This window comes from Mesoplodon bidens (assembly GCF_964165515.1).
Source record: "Mesoplodon bidens genome assembly, chromosome: 1".
Lineage (NCBI taxonomy): Eukaryota > Metazoa > Chordata > Mammalia > Artiodactyla > Ziphiidae > Mesoplodon > Mesoplodon bidens.
The window spans coordinates 130,313,072-130,325,049 of record NC_138176.1 but is presented as its reverse complement, the minus strand read 5'-3'; positions in this window follow the sequence as shown (position 1 = coordinate 130,325,049).

Genomic DNA, 11,978 nt, shown 5'->3' with positions numbered 1-11,978 from the left:
TTTTACACCTAAACCATGAAAGTTAATGTTATTAGGAATAATCTGTTTTATATATTTACATATCATTTTGAGTATTTTAGTTTTCATTTCCTCAAATTTAAATTTGTCTTCCAAATAAATTAAGTAAAAACCCACAGAATCTATATTTTGATGATTTAACACTTAATCCATTAAATTATTTGAGTGATTAACCTAAAAATTCGATTCAATGCTATAATTTGATGAGGTAATGAAGCAGTGTCAGACACCGTGCCTTGACGTTTAACCATTTCCTCTTTTTTACTTCCTGCCAAAGTGCGCCTCTCATCATAAAAAACGAAAATGTCAGATTCTGACATTTCAGCCTCCTTTACAGTAAGGCTAGGCCACAGCTCTGGCCAAAGAGATAAAAAGAGCAGAATTGTGTGTGTGTGTGTGCGTGCGCACACGTGTGTGTGCATATGTGCATGCACATGTGTATCTGATATTTTCCTTGATTAAAAAAAATAGGGAGGATAGAATAGAACCTTAATTTACTTTCTACTTTGGGTACTGTTTGAGCATGTGATACAAAGACATGCAACATCAATCCTGAAACCACGAAACCACAGCCTGAAAAGAGAAGCCAATCTGGATCTTTGGTGACACTGAGACAATGAACTAACCTTTAAAGTACCTACCTTTAGACTTGTTGTTTATAATAAATACTTATTATTTGAACAGGTTATTCCATAACTTACAGCCAATAGCATTTCTGATTCAAATATTAGACCCATTAATTAATTATTATTATTTTTTTTTAGTAACAGGTTATTTGGTTAAAAACAATATGTATGTTTTTGGTGGCAAATAAAGGGTCTGCTCATAGTACATTGTGTTATAAAATAATAATTGTTTTATAATCACAACAAATGAAAATAATATTTTGATTGTTAGACATATGAATGGATCTATTATTGAATTTTCAGTGTTTTTTTATTTTTTGTGGTTTTTTTGCATTTTATTGATATTTGCATAGGAAACTCAGAGGAAAGTAGGTGTTTATGTCCATTTCAATCTCTTACAAGGAAATCTCACAGCATTTTATATTTAAAATTTTACATTTATTTTGGAGGGTTTTTTTTAAGGAAAACATGATAAGTATTCAGATAAGTTAAAAACAGTGAAGCATTATCACATTATTTTCAGTCTTCTCTAAACACTTTTCCTTTTCTTTCCCATTTTTCCTCCCTTATATATTTGAGCAGATCTGGATTTGAGCAGATCTTTCACCTTTATGAAAGGTAAAAAATGGGTTTTTGCTTATGATTGTGCTCTTCAAATAGAGGAAAGTGTTCTGACACATTTTTGAAAATGATAGCAGTGATAGCATTCAATCATAACTCCATGACTCCATTTAGGACAGGTTTAATGAGCAGGCCTATCTCTATTTTTTTATTAGCAACATTATACACTGAGCTATACTGAATACTTTTCATTGCACTGTATGGAAAAAAATATTTGGACAAAAATTTCACTAGGAACTTTGTAATCTCTGCAATTTATTTTTGCAATTGTGTGAAATTTAAATGTGTACATGGATATAAATGGAACTAATTTGAAAACTTAATATAGTCACAATTTATAGTTTTAAACCTTTTTCTTCAAACAGAGGGAAAGCTTTAACTGTATTCAATTATTAAGGGTATTTCCAGCTTAATAAAGGGGTATTGTCTAAGAAGAGTCTATATTTTTGGGTTTTCTTAACAATTATCCAATGTATTTTTAAACAAATTATATTTTTATTTGGCCTGTAAATGCATAAAAAGTATATGACCTCTGTTCATTTTTTGTGTGACAATTTACCTGGTTTAGAGACCTTGGTTACTTTGCATATAGTTCTAAAAGGCAAAATTAGCAGACTACAGAAATTGTGTAGAGGGAAAAGAAAAAAGAAATATATGGTTGTTTTGGGAGAATCTAGCAGAAAAAGATTCTAAGATAAATAAATTCTTAAATATAGCACTCAAACAGTCGCCTCCAAAGAAGTCAATGAGAGACAAACTCCAGTCGATTGAGAGATGAACAAAAATAAAGTAAAAATTGTTGTGTAAAAGGACTTACAGTAAGTACTGAATAGTTAAATAGACTTAAAACAATAGTTTGTAAATATATTTATTATAAAAATGGTAACTGAGTTAATATCTTAATGTTAAATTGTATTTTTTGCTCCCAGTATGTACATTTCTATGTGATACTTGTGTCATGTTTTCTAGAAATGATTGAGTACCTAGGCCTCTGTGGAGGAGAGAGCAGACCATTAAATTTCTTATTTTCAGATTTGCATTTTAAGATGGACTTTTGAAATTTCTGGTGTAGGTAACAGTTTGACTTTAGAGTATCCAGAGTCAAAATACATATCTTAATAATAGATTTGGGAAAAATGCATCATTAATAAGTATAAGATTTCCTGATGTAGATGTAATAAAGAAAGGGAGCAGATTGGAGAAGATAGCAAACATTAGAAGTTTGCATCCTCACCCAGGCTAAGGGTTGGGGTCTATGATAGCAGCTTTGTGATGGTGGGGATTTGAGGACAGAAGGGAGACATTTTCTAATTTCTCAGGTGGTGCACAGAAGGTGAACAGTCTTCTGGAATTGAGTTTTATTGCTCTAACATGGTGCCTCCAGGAGAATAAACATGGTAGCTTGTGGTTTTGTTACAGAAAAGGTCTGATGCCAACAAAAAATGGATTTCAGTGCCTCCCAAAGGCAGCTTGTTCCTGATGCAGTGATGCTATATAAACCTGCTGCCCTCCTCAAATTCTACCCCTAGATGCCACCACAGGTAAAAGGAAGAGTAAAGGCCAGTTCTCTATTAACATATTTTAAAGTTGAAATTATTAGTAAACCTCAGAAGTTACTGAGTTAACTTGAAAATGTCTAGATTCAGTTTTTTGCAATTGCATGAAACAGGAGTTTGAAGTGAGACTAATTTTAGTTTTAAGAATATTTTCAAAATAACACTTTTGTGTACATCAGTTTGTTATGAGAAAACATATCTGCTAAAAACTAAAATTTCAGTGACTAATTACTGAGATAAAAATACATAAAATGTAAAATGTTAATAATAAAATTCTAAATAAGATACACAAATAAACAAGAAGTGGCTATTAATTTATTTATAATTCCCAGTGAATCAGGATGCTTTTTCATCTTGATGATTTGAGAATTATAAGTCTAAATGTAAATTTAATACCTTAACGTCCTTGTAAAAGTAAAAATAGTGTGTACATTATATAAATTATAAGAATGAAAAAATCTAAGAATATGTTGTACACAGAATAAAATATATGTAATAAAGGAATAGCAAGAAAGTACAACAAAAAACAGCAAGTATGGTAAAATATAGAAGAAAAGCAAATGCATTAACTTTGACAATAATTGTAAAAAGTTGAACTTGTTTATACAGCAAATAGTTTCTTGGAATGGGTTCCAAATCAAAATCCATCTATATGATGCTTGCAGAGCTACATTTAAGATGATACAGAAAGCTAAAATGAAAAGAATACATAAAGCAAATCCAAAATGAAAAATAAAGAACAAACTTAAAAAAGCAGGTGTCAGTATATTCTTAGGAGACAAAGTAGAATTTAAAATAGAAAAAGTTAACTTGAAAAAAGACAGCCATTCATATTTATAAACAGTACAATCCACAAATCACTATATCTCTCATGAAACTATGAACCACTATGCAACACATAATAGAATATAAAAATATATAAAGGGAAAGAGAAATAGTAGAGAAAGAGGTAGAAACTCTATTCTACTAAGAAATGTTAGTCTTTTATGGCTGGCGGAGGTAAAATTAAAACAAAAATAACATTAAATGTCCTATATGCCATGCACTGTTTTGAGTGCTTTGCATGCATTTATTTAATCCTTATAACAGCTCTCTCAGGTCATATTATCCCAGTTTTTCATATAAGAAAACTAAGACAAAGATAGTTTAAATAACATCCTTAAAGTCACACTGTTAATAGTCATGGAGCTTGAATTTGACCTAGGCAACTGAACCCCAGAATTCACACTCCTATCCACTACATTATACAAATTATAGGTAACACAGTCTCAAATATGATCTTCAGACATTTAAATGTACCTTTTTAAGTATCAATATATTTAAAGATCATTTCATAAACAAATTTCAGTAAGTTAAATAAATTAAAAACAGGATATTGGTTACCAGTGGGGAGAGGGAAGGGGGAAAGGGTAATATAGGTATAGAGGAGTAAGAGGTACAAACTATTAGGTATAAAATTAGCTACAAGGATACATTATACATCACAAGGAACATAGTCGATATTTTATAAATGGAGCATAACTTTTAAAATTGTGAAGCACTCTATTGTACACCTGTAACTTATATTAAAAAGAGAAAATAGTTCCCAGCTGAGAGAGGGAGGTACAGGTAAACATGTATGTGGAAAGAGCATGGAACAGAGGTACTCTAGCTCAGCCAGGAGTGATAAGTAAGGAGTAAGATGAAAGAAGAGGTCAGGGAAGAATTCCTGGGGAAGTCGATGTCAGATCAGAGTTCCTTCTTCAGAACTACACACGTGGCCGGATCGAGTAAGAGGTTTATGAAAATTAAGTGAGAGGGAGCTCCTTCTGGTCCTCTAAAAAATTGACAGTATTAGACGAGATTGTATTAGTGACTATTGTAATAATCCCAGTGACTATTAATCTTAGCTGTAATTGAAATCCACATAGCATTAACCTCTGGGTCTGCTGTTTTGGAGTTTTTCAGGTTCTTCTCTGCTGGAGGAAGTGGTTCATTTGTCCCATGACAATGAATTCCTTTGTGCCTGTCTTTCTAGTTGGCATCCAGGTCTTCTGAGCTAGTTATAAAGTGGTTCTCCTGCCAAAACCCAAAAAAATCACAGAATAAAAGCCAAGTAAGAATTGTGAAATCTCTTAGGATGCCCCTTAATTCCCAACCAATATTTCCTCATAGAGATACCAGTTTTAAGATGACTCAAATGTTCGTAATTAATTGAAACTGTGGTGATTCCATTATCCAGTTAAACAATCAGTCAACCCAGTATTTATCGACTGCATGATGCCCAGCTCTATTTTAGGCATTGAGGATTCCATTGTAAGCTAGGAGTCAAGGTCACTTCACCCACAGCATCTCTAGCCTGGTAAAGAATACGAATAAATATGCAAACAAATTAATTTGTGGTGATGAATGCTTTCATGGGACAAGTTCAAAGTTCAAGATCTCAAACCAGGTGTATCAGGGAAGACTTCTCAGAAGAAATGATATGTAAGCTTGGACCTGAAGGAGTAGGATAATCAGGTAAAGAATTCACAGACTCAAAGAGATGTAGGAGGGGAATGATGAAGAATGTTCTTGTTGACTGAGCATGAGACTGTGGGAGGGGCAAGGGGAAATGTGACTTGCTTCAGAAGAGCTCAATATTCGGTACCACTGAAATATAAAGTAGCAAAGAAGAATGTGAACAATGAGGCTGGAGGCGGGTAGCAGAGGCCCAGGCAGAAAAGGTCTAATTAACCATGTTACAGACTTTATATCATTGAGCAGTGAGGACCAATTGAAGTATTAAAACTGTGATTAAGTATGGAAGTAACTTAATCAGATTGGTGTTTTTGCAAGCTCACTCAGGATACTTACTATGTGGGAGAATAGATTAGAGTGGAGCAAGAGGTAGGCAGGGAAATCAGTTAGAGATTTTTGAGCTCTGTGAAGCTTCCTAGATTTGGGAATTGTCCTTTCCCTTGATATCCAAATCTAAATAAAATAGAATAAAATAAAATAAATCCCATCCCACATAACCCAGAATAATGTTACATTTTCCTCTTAATAGTCCATTCTTCTAGCTCAGAATTCCTGCTTCTGAGTCAGTTCTTAATCCCTTTCCCCATCATCTCATGTAGCTGATTGTCTCTCTACAGTGCTTTGCCCCAACCATGTGGGGAAAAAACAAAAAACAAACCAAAAAAACCCAACAGAAATTGCCATTTTCTGACAAAGGTGAAGAAACATGAGTAAGTTAAATAATTAAACATAATGTGATAAATATTCCCATTGTGGCATGCACAGGACACGTAAGTTGGCAACTCCACTGCACAGTTTGCAGTTCAGGGGAAAGGAAATCTAATCTAAGCCCATGGAGCAGGATTCAGACAAATGAGAAGGTGCAGAGCAGAGGTAAGGTGAGTGTGCAGGGAAGGAAATGTCCCGGGAAAAGCTGCACAGACACAGGAAGACAGGTTTTGGGAAACTGCATACAATTTAGTATTGTTGGCACATTGGTGCAAGATGTGAAGTTGGAAGAGTTAAGTTGGAAAAGATGATGAAAGTCAATCTTTTCTTTAATGGTTTAATTCTGGAGGACCTCTCAAAATTTAAGTATTACTTCCATCAAAATAATATATCATGTTTAAAAAGTAAAATTCGTACTATAAGGATTATAAAAATAGCAGACCTCTGTCTAATTCCATCTGGAAGCTTCCACTTTATGGTGTTTTTTTTTTTTTTGACATCTATTCTAAATAGCATGAGTATATCAATGCTTTTTACTTTCTTTTTAAAACTTATGAATTTAATTTTTTGGTCATGTTTTAAAAATACATCCCCAAGTTTGAGTTGCATATTCCCCCACCTTGTCTTGAAGAAATAAAGACATAAAAGATTTAAATCAGTTGCCTAAAGTCATAACAAATCTTTTAAGTAAAGCCAGGTAATTTTCCACACAAAGCAAATAGAAGGTAATATGATAAGAACTAGGAAAACTATACCATCATTGGGTTTCTTGTTTTTTTGTGTGTGTGTGTTTGTTTGTTTTTCTGTAGGACAGTAGTGCCATTTGTGTTTCATGATTAATTCTATATAAACTTGCAAGTATGATATGTTGCATCTGATAAAGAATTCCTTCTTTTTTTATTTTTATTTTATTGATTGATTGATTGATTGCTGTGTTGGCTCTTCGTTTCTGTGCGAGGGCTTTCTCTAGTTGCGGCAAGTGGGGGCCACTCCTCATCGCGGTGCGTGGGCATCTCACTATCGCGGCCTCTCTTGTTGCGGAGCACAGGCTCCAGATGCGCAGGCTCAGTAATTGTGGCTCATGGGGCTAGTTGCTCCGTGGCATGTGGGATCTTCCCAGACCAGGGCTCGAACTTGTGTCCCCTGCGTTGGCAGGCAGATTTTCAACCACTGCGCCACCAGGGAAGCCAAGAATTCCTTCTTGAAAGAACAAAATACCAAAATATTTTGCACTGGAATTTATTTGAAATTACTTTTGCCTTTGTGGATTTATACAGTGTTCAGTCTCTGGGATTATTTTTCAAATTGGATTTCAGGAGGGTTTGAAGCATGTGCTTATATGGTTCCCAATATTTGTTATAATTTTATTTATGATTTAAAATTTTTTTAGATATTAATATCCTATAAGAAAATAAATCATCTGTCTTTCATCCTCCCTCCCTCATGTATACAAATCTACTTCCTTCTATTGTTCCAATATACTTATACTACAATTTTTGGTTAAATAGTCATTAAAGTAACTGGATATTTTTTACAGCCAAGACGTACTATGTGCTATGATCATTTTCCCTTTATTTTACGTTTCAATTTTTAAAAAAGTAGTCAATAATATATTTTCATTTGCTTAGCTTTCTGTCCACCCTATCAATAATTTACCCCTAAGTTATCTGATAGAATTGAAAGTAACTCCTGGATATGTTAAAACACATCAGATATTCTACCCGTTTAATTTTCTTCTAGCAGACAGGACTCTCAGAACACTTTGTCCTCCTGCTTTAGTTTCAGCTCTTTGCTCTGTAACTTGTTTCTCACACTATCATCTTGAAAATCCCTTTCTTTGACCAGCATCTATTATTTTTTGAATTGTTGTTTCTTGTTTACTGATTTTTTCTCTTAGTTTGGTGTACTACACTCACTATTGGCTTTCTGAGGAAAATTCCTGAGTTATCCATTGGTTAGCTTCTGTTTGACTTTATCTCTCTGGGGTTTAGGTTTCAGGTTTCTCTGAGTTACTAAATCATCTCAAGGGTTTAGGTTGTAGCTTTTTCTGACTATTAAATCATGTACTATTAGTCCAGTTACTTTCTTGGTTTCTTGTCTGCTGTTGATACTTTTTCCATTCATTTGGTCCTGCTGGCTTAATTCCTGTTTTATCCTTTTATTATCTATTTAAAGAGTTTGGTAGGTAGTCTCTGAAATGGCCTCTTATAGTCACTGCCTCCTGGCATTCATGCTCTTATGTAACCTCCTCCCCTTAAATATGGGCCGGACCTAGTGACTCACTTATAAAGAATAGTATATGACAAATGTAATTTCACCTCTAAGATTAGGTTACAAAGAGTCCTTGATTTTGGTCTTACTTCCTATCTCTCTTGCTCTCACTCTCATTCTTGCTCTCTCAGTAGCTCTGAGGGAAGCAAGTTTCTGATTGTGAGCTGCCCTATACAGAGCCCACATGGCAATGAGCAAAGGGAGGTCTCTGGTCAATAATCATCAAGGAATGTAGGCCCTCAGTGCAATAGGCTGGGAGGAAGTGAATTCTGCCACATGAATGAGCTTAGAAGCAGATCCTCCCCCATTCAAGTATTCAGGTAAGAAGACTTGACACTTTGACACCATGGTTGTTGGCTTGTGAGAAACCGTGAGGCAGAGGTACTCAGATAAGCTGCACCCAAGTTATCCTAACTCTCAAGGTGACAGTATTAGGAGTTGGGCCCCTGGGAGGTGATTAGATCATGAAGACAGAGCCCTCATGAATGGTATTAGTGCTCTTATAAAAGAGACCCCAGAGAGATCCCTTGTCCCTTCCACCATGTGAGGATACAGTGAAAAGGTGTCTGTGAGTCAGGAAACAGGCCTTCACCAGACACTAAACCTGCTGGTGTCTTGAGCTTAGACTTACTGACCTCCAGAACTGTGAGAAATAAATTTCTGTAGTTTTTAAGCTAACCAGTTTATGGTAGTTTGTTATAGCAGCCTGAGCAGACTAAGATACTGAGCCACAGAAACTGTGAGATAATAAATGTTTGTTGTTTTGAACTGCTAAATTGATACTATTTATTTTATAACCATAGGTAACAAATACAGAGAGATTTTTAAGAAGGAGTAGAGAGTATCACGTGTTTGATTTGTCATGTCTGAACAAAAACCTGAAGGCTTTTCATTAGAAGTCATGAGATAATTTTTTAAAAGGAAGTAAAAAGATAATTATTTTAAAGAGTTACTATATGGAAACCTTGTGGGGAACATACTGGAGGGAGCCAGACTAGAATAAAGGAGCTATTACAATGATCAGATGAAAAATGATGAGGACCTGAATTAAGTCAGTATCAGAGGATATGGAGGAGAGGAGGCAAATTTGAGAGCTATTAGTCATTGATACAACGTGATTGCTGAGTAGATATTGTGATTAAATAATAAGCAGATTTCTCCTTGATTCCAGTCTTGAGGGAATGAAGTGGATTATGGTTCTGTTAATTAGGGTGAAGACTAGAGAAGAAGGAGTGAAAGTGGAGAGGATAAGAATAAATTTAGTTTTGGACATTCTGAATTTGAGATGTCCTGGTACATCTGCATGAAAATACTAATGATGATAATAAGCAGCATGCATTAACTACTTAATTATCAATAGGCCATCTTTGATGCAGCCTACATGAATTATTTTGTGTTATTCCCGTGACAATATTATCTAATAGTTGCTATCATTATTTCCATTAAACAATGAATAATTTGAGTTTTAGAGAGGTCAAATAACTTTCCCAAAAGGCATAGAGTGATTTTGATATAATAATTTAAACATAAACCGTCTGTTTCTGAAGCTCAAGCTTCCTGTCTCCCCTCCACATTGTTCTTATAGGACCAGCTCTCAAAAGGAAATAATCGGGCATTGTCTTCAGAAATTCTGAATTCCTTCTGGTTGCCCTAAACATTTTTGTAACCAGACAATTCTGGTTCTAATTACATGACTGGGCCTACAGCCTGGTGTATAATTATAGGCATTTAAAATTTTCTGGTGAATTATTGCATTTTGTGGATCAATTTCATGTAAGATATGTTGTTGATAGATATGGAAAAAGACAGGCCTAGCTTTTAGTGATAAATTTAATAATCATTATAGAACAAGCCTCCTGGGTGATGTATCTCACATTCATTAAAGTAGGTTATGATAGTGACTGTTTAAATCCAGGATCTTCAGTAATCAAAGACTGCACAGGATAAAGGTCATTTTATCTTAATTATGCCATTGAGAAATTATGACCCAAATAGTGTTATGTAAATATCATTAAATTTGGTTTATTTTGACTTTGCTTTACTTAAAAAGAAAAAAATTCTGCAAATCGCTGCTTGGATGGAACAGAAAAGTTCATTATATTTTCTGAAATAATCATCAGTTTGGAAGAACATGTAAATTGCAAAGCTATATATAAAAGAAAAAAAAAAGAGAGATGTACTCTGGGTATTCTTAGGACTGCTAGAAGATGATTTTTATTACTGAAATGAGTAAGTGAACTTTTGTGATGATTACAGATGCCTAAGGAGAGTGTAGGAAGATATTTAGATAACAAAGCTATAGAGATATGGAATGGTCAAGGCCAAGGGCATTAAGGGAAGACTTGCACATGGGCATTAATTCAAAGAATATCAATTCATTCAGTGACCTCTTCTCTATACTGTTTGCATTCTGTCTTCTATTATTTTTATATCCATATCTTGAACTCATCTCCATGCTATCACCTTATGAAGCCTCTTTTAATCCAGCTTATTATTATAAAAATATACAACAAAATATAATACAATAAACCCCTGATACTCTTCATCTAGATTCAGCAATTGTTAATGTTTGCTATGTTGGTGTGTGTGCATGTGTGTATGTATGTGTGTATTCTAATTCACCCTTGAGTATTTTAGTGTGTGTGTTTAGGAATAAGGGATTCTTTAGGGACTCTTCAATGCCTATTAGAAGAGAGTTTGATGTAATGATTAAGAGCAAAAGCATTAGAGAACTAAGTTTGGATCCTGACCCTACTACTTACTATCTATGTAAAATTGCTTTACCTCTTATAAACTCAGTTTTGTCATACATAATGGGGGTGAAATACTTCTCAACCTGACAGGATTACTATAAGATCAAATGAGAGAGTATGAGCAAAATGTTTCAGCCTAATCCCTCATAAAAAGTGAGTGCTCAGGAAAAAATGAAATTTTTATTTGTTATTTGTCATCTCTTTCCATCCTTGCCTCACTGCTCCCTCTTTCTACTGTTCAGGCATTGCATACGCACAGTCAACATTAAATCAAACTAAGATTGAAAATGGAAATCTGAAGAAAAGTTTGGAGAAGGTATAATTCTGTTGGTTAACATATTTTTACTTAATTCAATTTTAAACTACTCTGAAAAGGAAAAAAAGAATTTAACAGAAAGGCTTTCTTGCCTATGTTGTCCTTTGCTGAGAATTAATGAATCTGAGTTTCCTTTGGCTCAAGTTAATTTTGCATTATTTAGGAAGACTTTCAAAGATAGGCAGGGCATGAGAACCTTTAAACAGTCCCCATTCAAGTGAGTTTATAGCCAGTGATCAGTGTCTGTCATTAGAAAGAAACCTTTTGCTATTTGGCTATTTTCACAGAGAATGAAATAAGAGTAATTGGGAGGCAGCTGGTGCCCTTTGGCAGCTCTTAGAGAAAGAAGGGAAGGATTGTGGAAGGATTACTAGTAGTAATCCTTTATTAGAAAAAGCACCTATCTTGGGATTGAGTCAGTGATACTGGCTTTGCTGTAGCCCAGAGTGGAGAGGTTGCTGCTTCTTTGTGAAGAAAACAACTGAGCTTGGAAGAGCAGAGAAAAGGGGAAGAAAGAGAGTGAACATTTATAGAACACTTCTTTTAGTCAGATACTGGCCTAATGTTGTGTGTGTATGTTTCTAACTTTAAGTGAATCCCCATAATGACC